This window comes from Hyperoodon ampullatus (genome assembly GCF_949752795.1).
Source record: "Hyperoodon ampullatus genome assembly, chromosome: 3".
Classification (NCBI taxonomy): Eukaryota; Metazoa; Chordata; class Mammalia; order Artiodactyla; family Ziphiidae; genus Hyperoodon; species Hyperoodon ampullatus.
In genome coordinates this window covers 72,879,572-72,906,785 of record NC_136916.1, presented here as the reverse complement: position 1 = coordinate 72,906,785, position 27,214 = coordinate 72,879,572, and the positions used below count along the sequence as shown (strand labels likewise).

The 27,214-nt window shown below is 44.6% G+C and overlaps 1 pseudogene across 1 annotated transcript; it reads left to right on the top strand.

Annotated features, from left to right (window-relative positions):
• Nucleotides 1-2,221: 2,221 nt before the first annotated feature.
• LOC307050054 (polyadenylate-binding protein 2-like) lies at nucleotides 2,222-3,602 on the top strand (annotated as a pseudogene). Its single transcript has one exon. The product of its transcript is annotated as a polyadenylate-binding protein 2-like (transcript).
• Nucleotides 3,603-27,214: the final 23,612 nt, after the last annotated feature.

Genomic DNA, 27,214 nt, shown 5'->3' with positions numbered 1-27,214 from the left:
GGTCTTTTGTCTAGATAACCCCTTTTGAAGACCCACTAAGACACATCCGCTGTAGTGTTCTAGAAGTGGCATGCCCCCATTATTAGGATCCCAGTTAGGCTCAGCAATAGGGACTGCCAAATTTGTTTCTGGAGTTCCATTTGGATCTACTAAATGGAGCTGGTGCACTTCCTCTCTACCATCCTCCTTTCATCCTCAGTAATCATTATATTCATAACAGTGTGAATGTCCGCCCAAGTGGGATGGTGAGTGGCAAATATTGAGGTGAAAAGTTCAGTCATATGGAGTGGGTCCTCTCAGTAAGCAGGGTTATGGTTTTTCCAGTTAAGCAAATCCTAAGTCAAGAATGGATTCTGCATCCATAGGAGCCCAGCTGGCTGGCCATTTGCATTACGGACTCCTACAGGATATCAGCGCAAGGGAGATTGCCCTGCTGTGGAAGTTGCTCTCAGTCCAAATTGGGTGCCTGTCGGGTCTTAGATGGTGATACTAAACCAGGTCCCTCTGCCACCGGGGTTACCATAGAAACTTCTATTCGATCCCCATGAGTGGGGGAAACAAGAGTTAGTGAAAGGGGTGAATATGTTGGTGTCATGGGGTGGGGCAGTTGGAACAACTGCCAGTGCGTGCAGCCTGCTCGGCCAGTGGGGGAGCTGGATGGGCCAGAGGGGGTGTTTAAGCTCTGGAATAAAATGTCCCCACTCTCATTTTCTCCCCCTTCCCCTTGTAGAACAGGTTCTCCCTTGGGTTTCCTTTCAGACCGCTGTACCATAAGGTGGCAGTCCTCTGACTCCTTCCTCCTGATGCAATAGCATAAATGCTTCTACATATGGAATCTCACCTCTTTTCCCTGCTCTTCTGCAAAACACTTCTAACTGCCAGATCGTATGATAATTGAGTGAACCATTCAGGGGTCCATCGTTCTTCTGATCCTAACATATATTGGGTCCACACCCTATCACAACAGTATATCATGTCTTTCTTAGTCATAGGCTCATAGCTATGTTTTGCCCATTTATCTAATATATGCCCCAAAGGGCTATCCTTCAGGAGAGATGGAGTATTTCCCTTTTTGATAAGTTTGATAACACCAAAACATGAAAGACGCAGACAAATTCCAACACAAAAAGCACAAACAAATTCTAGCATCAATGCACACAAAACCAAAAGAAAACCAAGATCAAAACCAACGAACTAGCTCCCAATGAACCAGTTCCCAAAATCAGGTAGAGTCCAACGACAATTCCCCTCTCCAACATGGTACCCCGACCAAATTGGCTTGTCCCATAAAGGAAAAGCCCAAATTGAGGGGGGGGAATATGTTTCCAGTGTGCACGCCAGAGCGACTTACCGTCCAAAATCAAACTGAGTCCGTTGACCCCTTGAAGTTTGTTGGTTCCTTGTTTCAACTGCCAAGCGCTGGGGTAGCTGGTGTCGCTTCAGGGTACTTTGAAGGGAAGATCCTCAGGACAAATGGACCTGGCAGCTGCTAGGGTCTTGCCCCAATATTCCTTGACTGGGGCCAGCTAGCCATGAGCCACAAGGCTCCTGGCTGGCTAAGCCAAATTTGTTACCGAGTCCAAGCTTGCTCTGCTTGCCGCACGACAGGCCAGTAAATCAGAGACGAGGTGTTGAGGCAAAGAAGACGACTTTATTCAGAAAGCCGGCAGTCTGAGAGATGGCGGGCTACGGTCCCCAAAAACCATCTTATCAGGGTCTGGATGCCAGTTTCTTTTACAGAATCAGAGAGGGAGAGGCAGTGGGGAAGTAAAGTAAAAAGGGCCATCAGTCTTGCAAAACATCTCCTGGAAGGACCAGCCTCAGTGAGGGGATGTTTTCATTTCTTCTTTCTGGCAGCCATTCACAGGTGGGCAGGGTCAGATTGTCTCCCTGTGAGCTGAACAGAGGCACTTCAGTTTAACATTCTACCAGAGGCAGCAGAGTTCCCTGAGGCACGCCATTATGTATGATTATAATAACAAAAGCAACGAAAAGCAAAGGTTAAAGTCAAAGAAACAGATCCAACATGGAGTCCAATTTAGCTCTTCCCTGTTACAATACCAAAAAAAGAGAAGTTATTTACAGCATGTAAATTGTAGCTGTAATTGAAAAGATACGTATAATTTGTGATCACTTTTAAAGACAAGTATTATATAAACCGGTATTGGCTCCTTCTAGTAAGTGTAGAATATTAGCTTGTAAAACATTTTTTTGAGCTGCGATGGTGGCGGTGGCGGCAGCAGCAGCAGCGGGGTCTGCGGGCGGTCGGGGCTCCAGGCCGGGGCGGCGGCACCATCTTGTGCCCGGGGCTGGTGGGGAGGGTGGGGAGGCCGGGGAGTGGTCCCCGGGGGACGCAGGGGACTACGGGAACGGCTTGGAGTCTAAGGAACTGGAGCCTGAGGAGCTGCTGCTGGAGCCCGAGCCTGAAGAGGAGCCGCCCGGCCCGGTGCCCCCCACCCGCCCCGGGACCCCCCGGCAGCCAGGAAGAGGAGGAGGAACCGGGACTGGTCGAGGGTGACCCGGGGGACGGCGCCATTGAGGACCTGGAGCTGGAAGCGATCAAAGCTCAAGTCAGGGAAAGGGAGGAAGAAGCTGAGAAGCTAAAGGAGCTACAGAACGAGGTAGAGAAGAAGATGACTATGAGTCCAGCTCCAGGCAATGCTGGCCCAGTGATCATGTCCATTGAGGAGAAGATGGAGGCTGATGCCCGTTCCATCTATGTTGGCAATGTGGACTATGGTGCAACAGCAGAAGAGCTGGAAGCACACTTTAATGGCTGTGGTTCAGTCAACTGTGTTACTATACTGTGTGACTAATTTAGTGGCCATCCCAAAGGGTTTGCCTATATAGAGTTCTCAGACAAAGAGTCAGTGAGGACTTCCTTGGCCTTAGATGAGTCCCTATTTAGAGGAAGACAAATCAAGGTGATCCCAAAACGAACCAACAGACCAGGCATCAGCACAATAGACCGGAGGTTTCCCCTCGAGCCTGATACCGTGCCCGGACCACCAACTACAACAGTTCCCGCTCTGGATTCTACAGTGGTTTTAATAGCAGGCCCCGGGGTCGTGTCTACAGGGGCTGGGCTAGAGTGACATCATGGTGTTCCCCTCACTAAAAAAAGTGTGTATTAGGAGGAGAGAGAGGAAAAAAAGAGGAAAGGAGAAAAAAAAAGAATTAATAAAAAGAAAAAACAGAAGATGACCTTGATGGAAAAAAATATTAAGAAAAAAAAGATATACTGGGGAAGGGGGGAGAATCCCATAACTAACTGCTGAGGAGGGACCTGCTTTGGGGAGTAAGGGAAGGCCCAGGGAGTGGGGCAGGGGGCTGCTCATTCACTCTGGGGATTCGCCATGGACACGTCTCAACCGCGCAAGCTGCTCCCCCTGTTTCCCTGTCCCCCTTTGCCCCCTTGCGGGCTGCTCAAGGGTAGGTGGGCATGGGTGGTAGGAGGGGTTTTTTTACCCAGGGTTCTGCAAGGACACCAGACTGTTCTGCTTGTTACCTTCCCTCCATCTTCTCCCTAGCTTTCACAGTCCCCTCCTGCCTGTTCCTGTCCTTCCAGGTCTACCACCCACCCCACCCCTCTTTTCTGGCTCCCTGCCCCTCCAGATTGCCTGGTGATCTATTTTGTTTCCTTTTTTGTTTCTTTTTCTGTTTTGAGTGTCTTTCTTTGCAGGTTTCTGTAGCCGGAAGATCTCTGATCTGCTCCCAGCGGCTCCAGTGTAAATTCCCCTTTCCCCTGGGGAAATGCACTACCTTGTTTTGGGAGGTTTTGGGGTGTTTTTTGTTTTTCAGTTTTTTGTTTTGTTTTGTTTCCTTTACCTTTTTTTCCCTTTTATTTGGAGGGAATGGGAGGAAGTGGGGACAGGGAGGTGGGAGGTGGATTTTGTTTATTTTTTTAGCTCATTTCCAGGGGGTGGGAGTTTTTTTTTTTAATATGTGTCATGAATAAAGTTGTTTTTGAAAATAAAAAATAATAATAATTTAAAAAAACATTTTTAAAATCTGTGTAAGAGGAAAACACAAACTCAGGAAAAGTCATCTTGAAAGGAGATGACTATTGCCCTCGATGAACAGCTAGAAACCGGGTCTGCCGTGAGTGGTGGGCAGATCGAAGAGGAGAGGGGCTTGCACACTCACCCTTCTGCCTGGAAATGAACCTCAAGTTGTCCTTTCTGGAAGATGTGAACAAGATGTGTTTCTCATGATGCTAGCAGAGCAGGTCAACATAGCCTGTGAGTGGGACAAATGGCAGTTAAAGAATGCCTCACTTTGGGAGGTGGACTACAAAAAACACAAAGCTTCATGAAAAGCTTGAGCTTGAAGTGTCCTACAGATTCAATGAGCAAACACTTCACGCAGCTTGTGCAGTCACCTTGGGAGGAGCTGCCAGAAGCCCTGCCCAAGGGAATTATCCACAACCCAGGTCCTGCGTCATCAGCATCTGAGATCTTTTCTCACTGGGGTCTGGAAATAGCATCCTGTATGCGATTTATAATAAGAAATACGTATTTAATCTTTGTCTCAGTTTCTGGCACAGAGTTCCTAAAACCCTTGGAATTTCCTATGTGATAAGAGGGATAAAGCTGTCTTTTTTATGTTAATGAGTGACTTTTGGATGCACCTAAGGGTAGGGGCTGGTTGCCAGGAGAACCAACCATGTGATCCATGTGATTAGAGAGTTGGAATTTTCAGTCCCACCTCCTGACCTCCAGGGAGGGGAGACAGGCTACATTTTGAATCAATCAGGAATGGCCAATGATTTAATCAATCATACCTTTGTAATGGAGTCTCCGTAAAAACCCAAAAGGACAGAGTTGAAGAGCTTCTGGGTTGGTGAACATATGGAGGTTTGGGGAGGGTGGTGCACCCAGAGAGGGCACGGAAACTCCACACTCTTTCCCTGTACCTTGCCCTATACATTTCTTCCACCTGGCTGTTCTTGAGTTACATACTTTTATAATAAACTGATAATCTAGTAAGTATTATGCTTCTCTGAGTTTTGTGAGCCACTCTAGCAAATCAGTCAAACCCAAGGTGGGGCTCATTGGAACCTCCAATCTACAGCCAGTCGGTTAAAAGCTCAGGTGATGACCTGGACTTGCGATTGGCATCTGAAATGTGTGTCAGGGGCAAGGGATGGCAGTCTTGTAGGAATTTGATGCTATCTCTTGGTAGATAGTGTCAGATTTGAGTTGAATTGTAAGACCTCCAGCTGGTGTCAGAGAATTACTTGGTGGTGTAGGGAAACCCCCTTCTCCCATATTAGAGTACAGAACTCATACGTTGCAACCTTAGAAAGGCTCAGAAACCATAGGAAGAACTATGAGTATGAATAAGAAGAAGGTTAGTGCAGAACAAGGAAGAAAAATGTGAATCTAAGGCAGTAGGTAGCATTTGGGTCACAGTTTTATAGTGAGTACAGCACTCGACTGTTTCTTAGCATGTTCAAAGCACTGAAGGTGGTCTGTATTTTAGACTTCAATTTTAATTGTTTATAAGTGGGATTCAATAAAATTTTAAATAATGTTTAATTGGGGAAAATTGTCAATACTCAGGTGCTATGTGTTAGATATATAAGAAGTGTATTAATATTTAGAGATGGTTATTTTTTCATGTTTAATAGATTCATGAGCCAGATAAATTGGGCATCAACAATGTACAAACAGTAACATGTGAGCCCAACAGCATGCACATAGCCGGCTCCCAGACTTACACCCAGGAAATGCTCACAATCCCAGAGTTATCTGAAGGCAGAGGGATGGCCATGGAGATGCTTTGGGTTTGCTGTCTTAAAATGCTGGAAATCCCCCATTTCTCTGACATAGGGGCCAGAAAGATCCAGAGGATGACAACATCATTTCCAAGCCACCCCACTCCAGGATAGACCCCCCCCCCCACTTTCCCTGCACCCACAAAGACCCAGAAGAAGTGAGTAGTGGGAAGAAAGATCAGCACAGGTGCCTTGCTGGGCACACCTGTGTGATTCTGCAAAGGCAAACCTTCAAGGGGTGACACAGAGCTGCAGTTTGGGAGGGCAGGGATGGCCTGACACCATCCCATGGGCCATGCACCTCTAGGACTTCCCTTCCCCACCCTGGAGACTGCAAAAAGGAGACCCAGATGGGAGCCCATGGTCTGCATCATGGCCCACTGTAGGTAGAGTTTTTATATGTGTTCTTATCAGCTTAAGATAGGTTGTTATAAGATGTTTTCTGTACGCCTCCTGGTAACCAGAAAGAATAAACCTGTAGTAGATACCACAAAGGTTAAAGAGAAAGAAATCCAAGCATAACACTGCCAAAAAAAAAAAATCATCAAATCACAAAGGAAGACAGTAAGAGAGGAAGAAAAGAATGAAAGAACGAGGGCTTCCCTGGTGGTGCGTGGTTGAGAGTCTGCCTGTCGATGCAGGGGACACGGGTTCGTGCCCGGTCCGGGAGGATCCCACGTGCCGTGGAGCGGCTGGGCCCATGAGCCATGGCCACTGGGCTTGCGCATCCGGAGCCTGTGCTCCGCAACGGGAGAGGCCACAACAGTGAGAGGCCCACGTACCACAAAAAAAAAAAAAAAAGAATGAAAGAACTACAAAAAAGCTAGAAAATAATGAAAAAGTGGCAATAGTTAGTCCTTACCTATCAATAATTACTTTAAATATAATATTTTATAAGACCTATAAATTGACTATAACCTTTAAAATTGTGAATCACTATATTGTACACCTGTAACTTATATAATATTGTACAACTATACTTTAAATATATGTTTATATATATATATTATATATATATATATATATATATATAATTCTCTAATCAAAAAAACAATGAGTGGCTGAATAATTAAAAAATAAGACCCAACTATATGCTCTTACAAGAGACTAACTTCAGCTTTAAAGACACACATATGCTGAAAGTGAAGGGATGGAAAAAGGTATTCTAGGCAATAGAAACCAAAAAAGAACAGGGATAGCTATACTTACTTATAGCAGACAAAACGGACTTTAAGACAAAGACTGTAACAAAAGACAAAGAAGGTCATTATACAGTGACAAAGGGGTGAATTCATTAAGAGGATATAACAATTGGAAGTATATATTAACCCAACATCAGAGCACCAAAATATATAAAGCAAATATTAACAGATCTGAAAGGAGAAGTAGACAGCAATACAATAATAGTAGGGGACTCCAATACCCCATTGCAACAATGGGTAAAACACCCAGACAGAAAATCATTAACAAAACATTGGACTTGAACTACACTTTAGATCAAATCTACCTAACAGACAAATACAAAACATTCCATCCAACAGCAGCAAAGTACACATTCTTAAATGCACATGAAATATTCTCCAGGGTAGATCATATGTTAGGTCACAAAACAAGTCATAACAAATTTAAAAGATCAAAATTATAGTATTTTTTATAACCACAATAGTAAGAAACTAGACATCAGTAAGATAAGGAAACCTGGAAAATTCACAGATATGTAAAAATTCAACAACACATGCCTGAGCAACCACTGGTCAAAGAAGAAATCAAAAGAGAAATAAAAAAAATCTTGAAACGAACAAAAAATGGAAACACAACATATCAAAACTTATGGGATGCAATGCAGCTCTAAGGGGGAAGTTTATAGTGAGTGATAAACACCTACATTAAGAAAAAGAAATATCTCAAATATCTAACTTTACACCTCAAGGAACTAGAATAAAAAGAATATAATAAGACCAAAGTTAGCATAAAGAACAAAACAACAAAGGTCAGAGCAGAAGTAAACAAGGGACTAGAAAAACCATAGAAAAATCAACAAAAGTGAGCTTTCTTTTTGAAAAAATAAACAATATTGACAAACATTTAGCTATACTAAGGAAAAAAAGAGAAGACTCAAATAAATAAATCAGAAATGAATGAGGAGACATTACAACTGCTACCACTGAAATACAAAGAACCATGAGAGACTAGTATGAACAATTATACCCCCAACAAATTGGATAACCTAGAAGAAATGGGTAAATTACTAGAGACATGCAATCTACCAAGACTGAATCATGAAGAAATAGAAAATCTGAACAGACAATAACAAGTAAGAAGATTGAATCGGTACTCAAAAATCTCCGAACAAAGTCCAGGACCAGGTGGCTTCACTGGTGAGTTCTCCCAAAGATTTAATGAATTAATACCAATTCTTCTCAAACTTTTCCCAAAAATTGAAAAGGAAAGAATTCTTCCAGACTCATTTTACAAGGTCAGCATTACCCTGATACTGAAGGCAGACAAGGACACTGCAAGAAAAGAAAATTATAGGCCAATATCTCTGAACATAGATGTAAAAATCCTCAACAAAATACTGGCAAACCAAATTCAACCGAATTCAAAAGATTATATACCATGATCAAATGGGATTTATCCCTGGGATGCAAGGATGGTCCAACATATGCAAATCAATGTGATATACCACATTAACAGAATGAATGATAAATATCATATAGTAATCTCAATAGATGCAGGAAAATCATGTGACAAAACTCAACAACCTTTCATGATTAAAAAAAAAAAGCTCTCAACATAATAAAAGTTATATATGACAAGCCCACAGCTAACATCATACTCAACAAGACAAGGATCTTACTATCACCACTACTCTTCAACATAGTACTGGAAATCCTAGCCAGATCAATTAGGCAAGAAAAAGAAATTAGAGGCATCCAAATAGGAAAGGAAGAAGTAAGATGGCCTCTGTTTGCAACTAACATGATTATATATATAGAAAACCCTAAAGATTACACACACACAAACACAAAATTGCTAAAACTAATAAACAAGTTCATTTAAGTTTCAGGATACAAAATCAACATACAAAAGTTAGTTGTGTTCCTATACACCAAAAACAAACTATCTAAAAATGAAATTAAGAAAATATTTCCATATTCAATAGCATTTAAAAGAGTAAAATACTTAAAAATAAATTTAACCAAAGAGATGAAAGATCTGTACACTGAAAACTATAGGACATTGATTAAAGAAACTGGAAAAGACAGGAATAAATAGAAAGATATCCAATGTTCCTGGATTGGAATAATTAATATTGTTAAAATATTCATAGCAATCTACAGATTCAATGCAACCCCTATCAAAATTCCAGTGGTGTATTCCACAGAAAGAGAAAAAAAAGTCCTAATTTTGTATGGAACCACAAGATCCCAAATAGCTAAAGAAATCTCAAGCAAGAAGAACAAAGCTGGAGGCATTACACTTCCTGATGTCAAACTATATTAAAAAAATATAGAAATCAAAACAGTATGATTCCAGAAAACAAAACAAAACAAAACCAGGCAGACCTGTGGGACAGAATTGAGAGCCCATAAATAAACGCACTCATATATGATGATCAACTAATCTTTGACAAAATCACCAAGATTATACAATGGGCAAGGATTGTCTCTTCAATAAATGATCTTGGGAAAATTGAATATCCATATGCAAAAGAATAAAATTGGCCCCTTGTTTTACACTGGACACAAAAATCAACTCAAAATGAATTTAGGACTTAAATGTTAGCCCTGAAATTATAAAACTCCTAGAAGAAAACATAAGGGAAAACTCTTTGACATTGGTCTTGGTGATGAATTTTTGGATTTGATGCCAAAAGCACAGTCAACAAAAGCAAAAATAAACAACAACTACTACCACTACAGACAATAGCCATCAGGTATATGAAAAGCTGCTCAACATCACTAATCACAAGGAAATGCAAATCAAAACCACAATGAGATATCACCTCACACCTCGTAGAATGGATTTATTATAAAAAGTCAAGAGATAACAAGTGTTGGTGTGAATGTGGATAAAAGAAACTTATATACTGTTGGTGGGAATGTGAATTGGTACAGCTGTTATGGAAAACAGTATGGAGTTTCCTCAAAAAAGAATTTAAAAGAGAGCTACCATATGATCCAACAATCCCACTTCTGGGTATATATCCAAAGGAAATAAAATAGATATCTTGAAGAGATATCTGCACCACCATGTTCACTGCAGCATCATTTCTAGTAGCCTAGATATAGAAATAACCTAAGTGTCTATCAACAGATGAATGGATAAAGAACAAATGGTATATATATATACAAAGGAATATTATTCAGCTTTTAGAAAAAAGAAGGAAATCCTTCATTTGCAACATTAGAGGTTGCAACACTGGAGGACATTATGCTAAATGAAATAAGCCAGAGGCAGGGGTGGACTCAAGATGGCAGAGTAGGAGGACCTGGAGTCCACATCTCCTCACAGCTAAGGTACCTAACAGGCACTGGTGGGGGACCCTGAACCCCTAAGGGGACAGGAGGAACCCCCAAGCTACCAGGCCAGGGGTCGGGCTTGAACTCCTGTGGTGGGAGCACTGAGTCCTCAGACCCCAAGGAATATTCACTAGAGTGAGGTCTCCCAGAGGTCCTCATCTCAGCACCAAGACCCACCTCTACCCAACTGCCTGCAAACTCCAGTGCTGTAAGCCTCAGACCAAACAACCAGTCAAACAGGAACACAGCCCCACCCATCAAAAAATGAAACAACAAAAAAATATGTTACAGATGAAGGAGCAAGGTAAAAACTTACCAAGACCAAATAAATGAACAGGAAATAGGCAACCTACCTGAAAAAGAATTCAGAGTAATGATAGTAAAGATGATCCAAAATCTCGGAAATAGAATGGAGGCATGGGTAAAGAAAATACAAGAAATGTTTAATAAAGACCTAGAAGAACTAAAGAACAAACAAACAGTGATGAACAACATAATAACTGAAATGAAACATACACTAGAAGGAATCAATAATAGAATAACTGAGGTAGAAGAATGAGTAAGTGAGCTGGAAGATAGAATGGTGGAAATAACTGCCGAGGAACAAAATACAGAAAAAAGAATGAAAAGAATTAAGGACAGTCTCAGAGACTTCTGGGACAACATTAAATGCACAACATTCGAATTATAGGGGTCCCAGAAGAAGAAAAGAAAGAAAAAGCGTATGAGAAAATATTTGAAGAGACTGTAGTCAAAAACTTCCCTAACATGGGAAAGGAAATAGCCACCCAAGTCCAGGAAGCGCAGAGAGTCCCATACAGGATAAATCCTAGGAGAAACACAACAAGACACATATTACTCAAACTAACAAAAATTAATTTCAAAGAAAAAATATTAAAAGCAGCAAGGGAGACTTCTTTGGTGGCGCAGTGGTTAAGAGTCCGCCTGCCAATGCAGGGGACACGGGTTCGATCCCTGGCCCAGGCAAGTCCCACATGCTGCAGAGTAACTAAGCCCCTGCACCACAACTACTGAGCCTGTGCTCTAGAGCCTGTGAGCCACAATTATGGAGCCCGCATGCCACAACTACTGAAGCCCACGCACCTAGAGCCTATGCTCCACAACAAAAGAAGCCACCCCAATGGGAAGCCTGCACACTGCAACAAAGAACAGACCCTGCTCACCGCAAATAGAGAAAGCCCACACATAGCAATGAAGACCGAACACAGCCAAAAATAAATAAAAAATAAAAATCATTAACCTCTAAAAAATAAAAATAAAAGCATCAAGGGGAAAAAATATTCAAGGGAATCCCCCTAAGGTTATCAGCAGATTTTTCAGCAGAAACTTTGCAGACCAGAAGAGCGTGGCAGGATATATTTAAAGTATTGAAAAGGAAAACCTACAAACAAGATTACTCTACCCAGCAAGGATCTCATTCAGATTTGGCAGAGAAATCAAAAGTTTCACAGACAAGCAAAAACTAAGAGAATTCAGCACCACCAAACCAGCTTCACCACAACTGCCTAAACACAAGAGAAGAAGAAGACCCACAAAAACAAACCCAAAACAATTAACAAAATGGTAATAGGAACATGCATATTGGTAATTACCTTGAATGTAAATGGATTAAATGCTCCAGTGGACTGGTGGAATGCATACAAAAAAAAGACCCATATATATGCTGTCTACAAGAGACCCACTTCAGATCTAGGGACACATACAGACTGAAAGTGAGGGGATGGAAAAAGATACTCCATGAAAATGGAAATCAAAAGAAAACTGGAATAGCAATACTCATATCAGATAAAATAGACTTTAAAATAAAGACTGTTACAAGAGATAAGGAAGGGCACTACATAATGATCAAGGGATCAATCCAAGAAGAAGATAGAACAATTATAAATATTTATGCACCCAACATAGGAGCACCTTAATACATGAGGCAAATGCTAACAGCCATAAAAGGGGAATTCAACAGTAACACAATAATAGTGAGGGGTGTTAACAACCCACTTACACCAATGGACAGATCATCCAGACAGAAAATAAATAAGGAAACACAAGTTTTAAATGACACAGTAGACCAGATAGATTTAATTGATATTTATAGGACATTTCACCCAAAGTGGCAGGATACACTTTCTTCTCAAGTGCACATGGAACATTCTCCAGGATAGATCACATCTAGCATCATGAATCAAGCCTCAGAAAAATTAAGAAAATTGAAATCATATCAAGCATCTTTTCTGACCACAACTGAGATTAGAAATCAATTACAAAAAAAAAACTATAAAAAACACAAATGCATGGAGGTTAAACAGTGTGTTGCTAAATAACCAAGAGATCACTGAAGAAATCAAACAGGAAATTTAAAAATCCATAGAAAGAAATGACAATGAAAACACAATGACCCAAAACCTATGGGATGCAGCAAAAGCAGTTCTAAGAGGGAAGTTTAAAGCAATTCAATCTCACGTCAAGAAACAAAAAAATCTCAAATAAACATCGAACCTTATACCTAAACCAACTAGAGAAAGAAGAACAAAGAAAACCCAAAGTTAGCAGAAGGAAAGAAATCATAAAGATCAGAGCAGAAATAAATGAGATAGAAATGAAAACAATAGCAAAGATCAATAAAACTAAAAGTTGGTTCTTTGAGAAGATAAACAAAATTGATAAACATTTAGCCAGACTCATCAAGAAAAAAAAGGAGAGGACTCAAATCAATAAAACTAGAAATGAAAAAGGAGAAATTATAACTGACACTGCAGAAATACAAAGGATCATAAGAGACTACTACAAGCAACTACATGCCAGTAGAATGGACTACCTGGAAGAAATGGACAAATTCTTGGAAAGGTACAACCTTCCAAGACTGAACAAGTAAGAATTAGAAAATATAAACAGACGAATCACAAGTAATGAATTTGAAACTGTATTTAAAAACCTTCCAACAACAAAAGTCCAGGACCAGATGGCTTCACAGGCGAATCCTATCAAACATTTAGAGAAGAGCTAACACCTACCCTTCTCAAACTCTTCCAAAAAATTGCAGAGGGAGGCCACCATCACCCTGATACCAAAACCACACACAAATAACACAAAAAAGAAAATTACAGACCAATATCACTGATGAACATAGAGGCAAAGATCCTCAACAAAATATTAGCAAACAGAATCCAACAACACATTAAAAGGATCATACACCATGATCAAGTGAGATGTATCCCAGGAATGCAAAGATTCTTCAATATACGCAAATCAATCAATGTGATGCACCATATTAACAAATTAAAGAATAAAAACCATATGATCATCTCAATTGAAGCAGAAAAAGCTTTTGACAAAATTCAACACCATTTACGATAAAAACTCTCCAGAAAGTGAGCATAGAGGGACCCTACCTCAACATAATAAAGGCCATATATGGCAAACCCACAATCAACATCATTCTCAATGGTGAAAAACTGAAAGCATTTCCTCTAAGATCAGGAACAAGACAAGGATGTCCACTCTCGCCGCTCTTATTCAACATAGTTTTGGAAGTCCTAGACACAGCAATCAGAGAAGAAAAAGAAATGAAAGGAATCCAAATCAGAAAAGAAGTAAAACTGTCACTGTTTGCAGATGACATGATACTATACATAGAAAAGAAGATGCCACCAGAAAACTACTAGAGCTAATCAATGAATTTGGTAAAGTTGCAGGATACAAAATTAATGCACAGAAAACTCTCACATTCTTATACACTAACAATGAAAGATCAGAAACAGGAGTTAATGAAACAATCCCATTTACTATTGCAACAAAAAATAAAATATCTAGGAATAAACCTACCTAAGGAGGCAAGAGACTTCTACTCACAAAACTATAAAACACTGATGAAAAAAATCAAAGATGACACAAACAGATGGAGAAATATACCATGTTCTTGGATTGGAAGAATCAACATTGGGAAAATGACTCTACTACCCAACGCAATCTACAGATTCAGTGCAATCACTATCAAATTACCAATGGCGTTCTTCACAGAATTAGAACAAAAATTTTACAATTTGTATGGAAACACAAAAGACCCTCACTAGCCAAAGCAATCTTGAGAAAGAAAAATGGAGCTGGAGGAATCAGGCTCCCTGACTTCAGACTATACTACAAAGCTCAGTAATCAAGATAGTATGATACTGGCACAAAGACAGAAATATAGATCAGTGGAACAGGATAGAAAGCCCACAGATAAACCCACACACCTATGGTCACCTAATCTATGACAAAGGAAGCAAAACTACACATGGAGAAAGGACAGCCTCTTCAACAAGCGGTGCTGGAAAAACTGGACAGCTACATGTAAAAGAATGAAATTAGAACACTCCCTAACACCATACACAAAAATAAACTAAAAATGGATTAAAGACCTAAATGTAAGTCTGGACACTATAAAACTCTTGGAGTAGGGGCTTCCCTGGTGGCGCAGTGGTTGAGAGTCCGCCTGCCGATGCAGGGGACACGGGTTCATGCCCCGGTCCGGGAAGATCCCACATGCCGCGGAGCGGCTAGGCCCGTGAGCCACGGTCGCTGAGCCTGCATGTCCGGAGCCTGCACTCCGCAATGGGAGAGGCCACAACAGTGAGAGGCCCGCGTACCGCAAAAAAAACCCAAAAAACAAAAAACAAAAAACTCTTAGAGGAAAACATAGGCAGAACACTCTTTGACATAAACCACAGCAAGATCATTTTTGACCCAACTCCTAGAGTAATGAAAATAAAAACAAAAATAAACAAATGGGACCTAATTAAACTTAAATGCTTTTTGCACAGCAAAGGAAACCATAAGACAAAAAGACAACGCTCAGAATGGGAGAATATATTTGCAAATGAAGCAACAGACAAATGATTAATCTGCAAAATATACAAACAGCTCATGGAGCTGAATATCAAAAAAACAAACAACCCAATCAAAAAATGGGTGGAAGACCTAAATAGACATTTCTCCAAAGAAGACATACAGGTGGCCAAGAGGCGCATTAAAAGATGTTCAACATCACTAATTATTAGAGAAATGCAAATCAAAACTACAATGAGGTATCACCTCACACCAGTCTGATTGGCCATCATCAAAAAATCTACAAACAATAAATGCGGGAGAAGATGTGAAGAAAAGGGAACACTCTTGCACTGTTGGTGGGAATGTAAGTTGATACAGCCACTGTGGAGAACAGTATGGAGGTTCCTTAAAAAACTAAAAATAGAACTACCATATGACCCAGCAATCCCACTACTGGGCATATACCCAGAGAAAAGCATAATTCAAAAAGACACATGCACCCCAGTGTTCATTGCAGCACTATTTACAATAGCCAGGTTATAGAAACAACCTAAATGTCCAACAGCAGATGAATAGATAAAGAAGATGTGGTATATATATACAATGGAATATTACTCAGCCATTAAAAGGAACAAAATTGGGTCATTTGTAGAGATGTGGATGGACCTAGAGTCTGTCATACAGAGTGAAGTAAGTCAGAAAGAGAAAAACAAATATTGTATATTAACTCATATATGTGGAATCTAGAAAAAATGGTACAGATGAACCTATTTCCAGGGCAGGAACAGAGACACAGACGTAGAGAGTGGACATGTGGACACAGAGGGGGAAGGGGATGGTGGGACGAATTGGGAGATTAGGATTGACATATATTCACTACCATGTTTAAAATAGATAGCTAGTGGGAACCTGCTGTATACCACAGGGAGCTCAGCTCGGTGCTCTGTGATGACTTAGATGGGTGGGAAGGGGGCGGGGGTCCTGGAAGGAGGTTCAGGAGGGAGGGGATATATGTATACATATAGCTGATTCACTTTGTTGTACAGCAGAAACTAACACAACATTGTGAAGCAATTATACTTCAATAAAATAAAAGATAAAAGAAATAAGCCAGATGCAGAAAGACAAATACTACATGATCTCACTTACTTATGGAATCTAAAAAAGTCAAACTCATAGCAACAGAGCATAGAATGGTAGTTAACCGGTGCTGGGAGTGGGGAAGGGGAAATAGGGAGTTGTTGGTCAAAGGATACAAATTTCCAGTTATAAGATGAATAAGTTCTGGAGACCTAATGTGCAGCATGGAGACTACAGTCAGTAAGAATGTATTGTGTACTTGAAATTTGTTAAGAGATCTTAAGTGTTCTCACCACACCAAAAAAAGTGGTAACAGTATGAGGTGATGGCTATGTTAATTAGCTTGTGTTGATCATTTCATAATATACACATGTATCCAAACATCATGTTGTACACCTAAATATGTACAATTTTTATTTGTCAATCCCACTTCAATAAAGCTGGGAAGAAAAATAACGTGGGTGTGGCAGGGCAGGGCATGTTTCAAATCCAGGAGGTGCTTCTCCGAGTGCCCTGGAGAGCCTTTTCTTGCCTCTGGCCTTAAAGCACACACGGGTCCCTTATGAGAATCCTAAACAACTCTGCACGGTGGCCTGGTTTCCACTGCACAGGGACACAGGGACCAGGAGCTAGCTTCTCACTTCCTCTGTGCTACACAGAACAAGTTGACATCTTTCCCACCCACCTAGAACAGATCCTCATCTTCAAGTCCAGGGCTGGTGTGAGACTAGGGAAGGAGGGAGCAGGGAGAAGGGGGCAAGAGGAGTGTGGAAGCTTCAGCAGACGATGTGGATGCAGCAGAAGGAACTAGAAAAGACCTCCACCTCTGAAATAGCTGGGTCAGGTCACTGAAGCTTCAAACCAAGCGCAGCTGGAAAAGTGAAACTAAATTAACCTTTAATCTGGATTGTATTTATAACAATGGCTTAAATTTGATCCAACATAACAATGGCTTAAATTTGATCCAATGTACACTATGTGTTTGCCGCCTTCAGTGGAGCCTGGAGAGCAGAGAATGGGCTCAAACTCAACCTACTCCTCAGTGAGGGTGACGTTCCTCCCCAGGAGGCTGTTGGGTGGGGACCCAGGGCATTTGCCATCTCAAAAGGCAAGGGCTGGACCCCTTCCAGCAGCCAGTCTGCCCATCCCCCAACCTCCTGCCCTTTAAGCTTAGAACTAGCAGTTTCCTATTCATTCACTTTCATTTTCAGGGGCTGGGACTGAGAGAACATTGAACTAGTGCGATGTGGTGAGCAGCAGCTGGGGCGAGAGTCAGAAAACCAACCGGGCCTTCTTTCCTTCTACCACCTTAGGGCAGGGTGGCCCCCACCACCCCTCTCCTGGGACCTCCAACCACTCCATCCTGCCCACCTCCCCGGTACTAACAAAGAACCCATGGCATGTGCTCAGTTAAACACTGAGACCAGCATGTGGAGGCTAGAGGGGTCCTTAGGACAGAAAGACCACCCCCTGAGCACAGGGCAGGGGTCGCCAAGAACAGGGTCTCTGACTGGCCCTAAGGTCGGCCTCTCTAAACCCCAAAAGCCAATGCCCAGGGCTTTCATCCCAAACCTCCCTTTCAGGGTTGCTGAGGACTAAGGGAGTCTCTGTTCCCCAGTGTGGTGGCTACGGTGGGTCTGGAGATGCAGGGAGACCCAGGTTCAAATCCCGCTTCTGCTGACTGCCCTGAAGGCCCAGGGTGGGCTTCTCAGGCTCTTAGGTCCTGCGTCCTCCTTCACAGAGGGCAGTGACTTAGTTCTAGGCTCACAACAGGGGTAGGTTAAAGGGAAGGTCTCTGTGTCCCAGCAGTGTGTGTGTGTGTGTGTGTGTGTGTGTGTGTGTGTGTCTGGGCAGTGTTCACACAGGCCTGGAACAGCAGGTTGTAAGGATGTGTTCGTAGGCTGACCTTCTGCTGTGGAGAGGACAGCATGGGCGTGAAAACCCTCAGGAGGCAACACCCCTCGAGGATGGGGTTAAGGGAGGTGCCGCAGGCCCCACCCTGGTCCCAGTGCGCAGGCCAGGTGTCAGCTGGAAGACTCTGAGCCTTTCCTGTTGATGCGTCTTGGATGACATCCACAGAACATAGCTGAAAACCCCTATCTCTTTCTCTCTCTCTCTCTCTCTGTCTCTCTCTCACACACACACACACACACACACGCGCGCGCATGAGCTTGTACACCTTTCCTCATGTTGACACCACAGGGGCCGAGGGTGGTGTCAGTCCCTGGTGGGAGAGCCTGTCTTTCTGTCCACTTCTGCTCATGCCAGGGAGGAGACTGGGCCCAGAGGCATGGCTGAGGGCATGCCCGTGGGCATGCCCCTCTTCAACTCCTGCCCATGGCTGTCCATGATACAGGGATGAGAGCTGAGGGGCCCAGTTCTCCAGGCAACAAGGCCCTAAAGAGGAATTCCAATGGCTTGAAGCAGGGCAGGCTGTATACAAAATCATGACAGAACATCCCCCTCCTCATCCCCTCCTGGTCCTCAGGAACGGGTTACATCAAGGTCAGCAGCTGGGCTTGGAGGACCTACGTTATGGGGAGACAGCCGGGTGAGCCTTGAGCCAGGGGAACATGGAGGTTGGGGTACAGATATCCCTCTCGGAAAGCCACTCCTCTCCAGCCATCTTTAGTCCCCGGATGGAGATGGTGGCACCCTTGGGTAAGGCCCAGGGCTGGGCCCTGCCTCTCCCACAGTGGAGGATGAACTTGGCCAACCATGGTAGCCAGCGGCCTGGGGCTTGGCCAAAAAGACATGCGGTTTCCCAAAATACAAGAACTCCTCTCCCTGCCTGAGCCCAGGAACGGAGGGGAGTTGCAGAGGGTCTCTCCAGTGTCCTGCAATTTCACTAGGCTGGCAGGAGAAGTTCCCTGACCCATGGCCAGAGGGCGCCCCGCTCCAACAGACCCAACCCCTGCCCTCCTGCACGTCTGCCTGCCTGGCCCAGCCTCCATGGCCTGCAAAGAAATGGATGGCCCTCTGAGAAGAGTTTGTGGGCTTGATGAGTTTACTTTACCAAGTATCCCCAAGTATGATCCCATCTGGGGAAGAAGGAACCCTTGTGGCTGTGTGTGGACGTATGTAAATACAGACACTGAAGCTGCTGGGGCAGGCAGAGGCCCAAAGGAGCCCTGGTGTGCCTGGGGGGCCAGCTGGAGGGGAGTCAGGGCAAACTTTCTTCTCTGGACTTCTTGGAACTTTCTAATCGACATTTTGCATTCCTTGTGTTTTAGAAAAAATTTTTAATGTAACTTGGCTTTTCTGCATATGCCACAGGCTTGTGAAGAGTATTTCCTGTGTGTGTGTATGTGTGGGTGTGGGTGGTATGTGTGTTGTGTGGGTGTGTATGGTGTCAGTGTGCATGTGATGTGGGGATGTGTGTGTGTGTGCATGTGGGTAGGTAGGTGTGGGGGTGTATGTGGTGTGTGGTATGGCTATGTGTGTGGGTGCCTGTGTATGCATGGGGTGGGTTGGTGTACATGTGTGTGTGTTGTGTGGGGGTGTGGTATGTGTCGTGTGGGTTTGTATGTGTGAGTGCACTCACATGCTTTGCTTTCATTTCTAGCATGTGGCCCAGGTGCAGGCCCAAGGAGGGCCCTGTGTCCCTCTGGGGATTTGCACGGGGTGAGGGTCAGCACATCAGGAGCAGGCCAAAGAGTGGAGGGGAAGTCTGGAAACCCGAAAACTTTTCCTGTGAGAGTCTCTCGATACAAGCAGCTTCTGGAACTGTGAAGTCTCCACAGCCCTCACAGCTGGGACCTACTAATCCTTGCACTATTCTCAGCTAAACATCTCAGAGCTTCTCAGCCACCAAAGGCTGCAGGGAGCACATCTGCAGTTCACCCGGACAAACACGGTTCCATAAAGAACAGCCTGCCCCCTTACATGACAGCCACCGAGGAATCTCGGGGCCACTGGGGGCTCTTGGAACCCCAGGCTCTGCTTGGCTTCCCTCATTCCAGAGCTGTAGGTTGAGAGCCAAGAAACACAAGACCCAAAGCCACATGAATTGCTGTGGATTCTGAGGGAGGCAGGTGGGTGCAGGCAGCCAGGGATCCTCCACAGAACCAAGTGGCCCTCTGAACTCCACTTAACCCTGAACGTGCCTCTTCAGCCCAGCCACAGTGGGAAAGGCAGGGGCCTCCCCATGCCGTGTAGTCGGGCTCACTGGTGGGCCTGTGAGGACCTGCCCCACAGAAGTGAGGAAAGGAAGAAGGCACTGGAGAGGCCTGGCCAAGGCTGTCTGCACAGTTAGACTGTGGCTGGGACAAGGTGGGAAGGAAAGCCAATGAGTGGTGTGTCCCACTGTGTTTTCCAAAGATCGACAGTATCTCCCATCTCTGTGCTTTACTGCAACTGGCCTTGACATTCTTCTTATCAAGGTGGGGGGCGGGTATGCCCGACTCCCTTGAACCTGGGGAGCCTGTGACTTGGTTGTAACCAATGGAATGATGTTGTGTGACCTCCAAATCTCACAGTGTGAAGCTGCGCATTCACCTCTGGAGCCCTGAGCCACCAGGGAAGCATCTGACTATGATGAGGCCACCTTGTTGTAAGGAAGCCCAAGCCCCACAGAGATGCCATGTGTATGCTCTCTGACCAACAGCCCCAGCTGAGGTCCCAGTCAACAATCAGCATCGTGTGAGGGAAACAAGAGGGAGGTTGTCTTCAGATGATTCCAGCTGTCTGGTCACCCTCAGTCGTCACCTGAGGCCTCAGACGTTACAGGGTAGAGGCAAGCCAGCCTGCTGTGCCTTGTCCAAATTCTGGACCATAGAACTATGAGTATAGGAAGCTGGTTGTATGCTACTAAGTGTGGGGTGACTTGGTATGCAACAATAGAAACAATACAGTTGGCCAAGGAAAGTGTCCTGAAAGCTGTGTCAACCACCCCTCCTCCGCTTTCCCTTTCACGGATGCTGCCAGGACCTGAGAGGCCACCAGTCCTTTGGAGAGCTGGCCCCTATTTAGCAGATAATGACCCAGCCTCAGGGCCATGGGAGCTGCCTCCTACAGGGCAGCTTTACCATGAGTGCCCATGGCCCAGGGAACCAAAGTGAGCAGGTCCTGCCAGGCAGAGCCCAAGGAAGGCACTGGTGGCTGAGAGCTGGCTGTTCACACTGGCTGAGTTCCAGGACTGGATTTGCTGGCCTGTGCTCAGTGTTTCTGAGCCTGATGCATGAATGGAGCTCAAGTCAGGAGTTACTGCAGCAACCAAGTCCTCAGGATGGGTGGGAGCAAATCACTGCTGCTGTGGAAAGATGAAGTGGGAGGGGGAGCAGGCCTTCTCTTTTTTTTTTTTTTTGCGGTACGCGGGCCTCTCACTGTTGTGGCCTCTCCCGTTGCGGAGCACAGGCTCCGGACGCACAAGCTCAGCGGCCATGGCTCACGGGCCTAGCTGCTTCGCAGCATGTGGGATCTTCCCGGACCGGGGCACGAACCCGTGTCCCCTGCATCAGCAGGCGGACTCTCAACCACTGCGCCACCAGGGAAGCCCCAGGCCTTCTCTTTGCCCCTTGTTCCTGGCCTAGGCTCGGCTCTCCTCTCCAGACTGCTTGAGAGTGGATGGACGTAGGTTTCCAGGAAATTGTAGGACAGCAGGTGTCTGTGGTTGTAGATGTGGGACTGGGCAGCGGGCTGGACAGCCTGGACAAGTACTCCTAGGTCCAGGGGCCAAGGGGTCAGCAGCAAACAGGACCCTGGGCGGTCAGCAGCCACCATCGTTTGCCATCAGATGATCTGCTCCCAGGCAAGAGGCCCTGGGAATCCTGCAACACAGATTGCTCTATTCTCCCTGCTGCAATGCCCGCCAGGGGGCTAAGGGCAGGAGAGAGGCCCTGAGGTATGGGTTTGGCCTCCCAGAAAGTGCAGCCGGAAACAAGTTTGACCTTCTCCAACCCCATTGTGCACCTGGGAAACAAAGACCCAGAGGAGCGGCCAACCCAGAATGTGTTGTCGCCAGGGGCAACCTGGCCACAGTTCTCCCAAGCCTGAGAAAAGTTGTTGTTCATCACAGTGGGGGTCAGTGTTTGTTTTGTTTTGATTTTTTAAAAGCCTGAACCAAATCAGCTTTTTAAAATGCTGCTCCAGGACTCAGCGCTACTTAGAGACGGCCTGAAGGGGCAGCTCTAGGCAGAGTCGACTGCATTCTGGCAGAAACCCCTGCAGCTGTCCAGACACCCTGCCTGAAACCAAGGCGTCCTGTGGGTATTTGTCTATTTTGTTCAATCAGCAACTCTCATGGAGGAATGAAGCTAAAAGATCAGGTTTTTTGCCCATGATGTAACGTAGTTCTCCTCTCTGAAAAGTTAGAAATCTTAACATGGAGGGGGTCCGTTGTCATGATTTCATGTTGTAGCACACATTCAATTAATTGTCACATTAGACCAAAAAGCAGCACTAATCCAGCTATGTGGGACATGACTCCAGACTTCTTTGTAAGGAATGGAGATAATTATGGCAGAATTCCAGCCTCCCTTATTTCAAAATAATCAAGTCAGCAGAGGCCTGGCGGGAGGTTCCTTCCACTCATTAGTCCTGAGCATCTAGATGGGGCAAACCAACCAGAGATTACCACCTTATTTTAACTCCCAAGTGCCCACTGTGGCACTGGGCATAGGCAGCTATCTCCCCAGGCCCTCACCCACCCTCAGGGGGCTGCACTGCCTTCCTCAGACCCCACGTTTCTTCCTGTTGCGTATTGTGCAAACAAGAAAACTGAAGCCCACAGAACACTCTGTGACATAAATCGCAGCAATATTTTTCTGAATCTGTCTCTTAGAGTAATGGAAATAAAAATAAAAATAAACAAATGGGACCTAATTAAACTTAAAAGCTTTTTCACAGCAAAGGAGACCATGAACAAAACGAAAACACAATCTATGGACCAGGAGAAAATATTTGCAAATGATGCTAGCAACAAGAAATTAATTTCCAAATATAAAAACAGCTCATTCAGCTTAATAATAAAAAATAAGCAACCCAGTCAAAAAATGGGCAGAAGACCTAAGTATACATTTCTCCAAAGAATACATACAGATGGCCAACAGGCACATGAAAGGATGCTCAATATCACTAATTATTAGATAAATACAAATCAAAACTACAATGAGGTATCACCTCACACCAGTCAGAATGGCCATTACTAAAAAGTCTACAAATGATAAATACTGGAGATGGTGTGGAGAAAAGGGAACCCTCATGCACTGTTGCTGAGAATGTAAATTGGTGCAGCCACTATGGAGAACAGTATGTCCATACTCCTTAAAAAACTAAAAATAGAGTTACCATGTGATGCGACAATCCCACTCCTGGGTGTGTATCCAGAGGAAACTCAAATGCAAAAAGATACATGCACCCCAATATTCATAGCAGCACTATTTACAACAGCCAAGACATGGAAGGAACCTAAATGTCCATCAACAGATGAATGGATAAAGAAGCTGTGGTGTGTGTGTGTGTGTGTGTGTGTATATATATACACACACACACACACACAATGGAATACTACCCAGCCATAAAAAAGAGTGAAATAATGCCATTTGCAGCAATGTGGATGGATGTAGAGATTATCATATTAAGTGAAATAAGTCAGAAAAAAACAAATATCATATGATATCTCTTATTTGTCCAACCTAAAAAAATTAAATGAACTTATTTACAAAACAAATATACTCACAGACATAGAAAACAAATTTATGGTTACCAAAGGTGTGGGGTAAACAACAAGGATGTACTGTATAGCACAGGGAACTATACTCAATATCTTGAGTATATATCTTGATATACTCAATATCTTGAGCCTATAATGTAAAAGAATCTGAAAAAGAATATGTGTGTATGTATAACTGAATCACTTTGCTGTACATTTGAAACTAACACAACACTGTAAATTAACTATATTTCAATTAAAAAATAAAGTAAAAAAAAGAAAGAAAGAAAGAATGCCAGAGCCCAGAGAGGTTAGGTGGCTTGCCTGTGATCACACAAGGAGTGGTAGGCTCCAAATCCGGGCCTCTCTCCAAATTCCGGTGGAAGAGAGTCCACATGAGAACAGGAATCCTATATTCAGGGCTGAAGGCAAAGGGTCTTTCTCTTGGGATTCAGTGAATGATTCAATAAACCTGATTTGGCTGGAACTTCCAAGAAGAAAACTAGCCTCTTTCTCCCAGTCATGCGGGTCCCTGGCTGTGCAAAGACCCTTTCTAAGAGGATGTCATCAGAAACTGCACACTCTCCCTCAGCTGGAACTTGATGTGGCTTCCCCTGCTGGGCAGAGAGAGCAGCTGGGCAGCTGGAAAACTTAGCCACTCTTGGGTCGGGATGCCATTGTCCCCTCAGACTAAATGGTCACACTTCTCAAGAGGACAGCCGGGGTCCACTCGACTTGCACTGGGGCTGACACAGGCTCCGAGGGTGTGGGTGGCTGTCGCAGCCTCTCCTCACCAGGGGAAGCTGTCTGGCATGGACCAAGGCTCCTGGCTTGGCTGGGTCACACCACCAAGGCTGGCTCTGGAGCTTGGCTCCACCCTGATGGCCACGGGCCTCAGTGCCAAGGGAAGTGGGACAGATGCAAACCCTCTGGTCCTCAGGAGTGGGGCCAGAATTGGCAGCTGCCTTGAGATGAGTATTTACAGGATGCGAGCTCATTCATTCCAGGGCAGGGTACTGCTGAGGCACAAGGGCAGAAAGTGGGATCAGGAAGTGTTCTGGGGTACGCTTCTCCTGCTCCCAGACTGCCCAGAACTGGCCTGCTCCAGCTGGAACAGCCCTTGGTTGAAGTGCTGAGAGCCCAGTCCATCTGAATATGGCACACATTTCCTCTGAAGCACATAGATCCTACATTTCAGCTGAAGCTCTGAAGGCACCTAAACTCACCCACACTGCGGTTGTAAAGTATCAGGGGTAGCTGGGATGCAGAGCAGAATTTTGGAAAGAGCCACTGATGTCCTTTGAGTCTTCTCTCTACTCCCCAAAGGGGAAGAAGAGCAGAGGGTGCTTCACCCTTCACCTCAAGTCTCACGAGCAGAGCCCTGAGAGGACCCATTAGAATCTTCTTATTGTCCCCCTGCAATGTACAGCATACAGTGAGTCAGTGTCCACGTGACTGGACCAGCACGCTGCTCTGACGGCAGAGCGAGGACGAGCACAGACTGCACTCCAAAGCCACTCCAAAGGTTAAGTACCATAGACCAAAATGCCAAAGAAAAGCTGGAGATTCCAGCCCTCTGGAAATGTGCTCACCCAGGTCAAGAGCCCTCAGCAGAGCCTTCCCCAGTGAATGTGGGGTGGGGTCCCTTGAAGAACTCAGTGCCCAGAAAAAAGAGTCCTTTAAAAAATGCTGCCCATGTGAGATCACAATGGTGGTACGTCCAAGCAATATCTTCATGGCTGTCCTGCCCTCTTCTCCCTCTCTGCTCTTGGACCAGGAACTCAGGGCCTGAGCAAGTTCGGGGGGAGGGGAGAGAAAACAGCCATGACACCCCTTCCTCTGCTCTGGGTTTCCTGTGAACAAACACCACCAGGAACAGGTGATGCATCACCCAACGCAGAGAGAGAGAGGCAGACACCTGGGACGACCGAGGACATCTGGGCAGAGGATGTGGAAAGGGCTGAGGCTTGGCTCGTGTCAGGACTTCGGATGTCCAAGGAAGTGGGACTGTGCTCTAGATGGGGGTTGTCAGGAAGTGGGAACCATTCTGCAACTACGTGTCTCAGAAATGATAAATGCTGTGTGCAGGGGTGCAGCCTAGATGGAGGTGAGGAAGCAGCAGTCACTGATGTGAACCCAGAGAGAAGGACGTGTGCTGTTCTGTGGTTTGCAGCTCGACTTTGTGTCTATGCTTAGACAAGATTTTCAAGTGGCCTCAGTCTGTTACACTTCATCATGGCCTCGGGGACATCTTGCCTGGTGTTGGTGCCCCATGAGGTTGTTTGTGTCTGCAGGACACCTGGACCAAGCCGGGAGCACCAGGCCAGCTCCCACCAACACTCCAGGGGCCAGGCCAGATCCTGGACTCCTGGGGCTGCGTTTCTCTTTCTTGGCGAAGACATCAGTTCTCAGCATCACCTGCACTGACAGCTCATCTCTGCTCCAGCCACACCGACCTTCCTGTGCCTTGGACACACCTCCCCCCTCCCCACCTACCTATCTTCCAGAACTCAGTTGTCACTCCTCCAAGTCTCCAGGATAATCTGTCCAACACCATGCCTGTCTCCTACCACGGGTGCCACTGTGCATTTATTCCTGTGGGCCTCTCACTATATCTGTCCCCTCTTAGACTATAAACTCCACCAGAGATGGAACTTTTTCTCTTTTGCTTCACCATTGTATTCCCAGCACTATGTCAGTGCCTGGCACTTAATAACTCCTGGAGCCATCATCTTCAAACCATAAAGCCCAGAACATTCTCCCCAGTAGGACACAGAGAAGCTGGACTCCAGAGTGATATTCCCCAACCCCACAAATTATGTTTGAACATTTGAAAGATCCTCTGATAAATTTAAAGCATGCACTGCCATTATTTTACAAAAGAGGTTTGAAATTGAAAATCCAGGCCAATTATGCCAGAACAGGAGGTTTTGCTTGGAAATGGCTGTCTGCTTTGAACACTAATTAGGATATTGATTTCTTGGCCAGCATTAAGGAATTAAGCTCTTTTCAAAGCCCCACATGTTAATAGGAACTGAGGAGACATGCTCAATCAATTCCAAATTAAAGGCAGCTTCACTTTCAATCCCTTTTGGGGTTGCCAACAAATATCAAAACCCAGTGAGCAAGTGGCAACATGGCAACACTCCACCCCTTAGCACATGTACTTGCAAGGGTGGCTCCCTTTCAAGGTTTCAGGAAACCAACATTGTAGTTATCTTAAAAGTAGAAGAGGATGTGCAGATATCCCCACCTTTTGAAAACATGTAGTTTTTTCCTATTATAATCCAGAAGGCCTGGGTTATCCATCCGTATTCTGTCTTTATTTCCAGAATCTGTGCCTGCAGAGTAGCC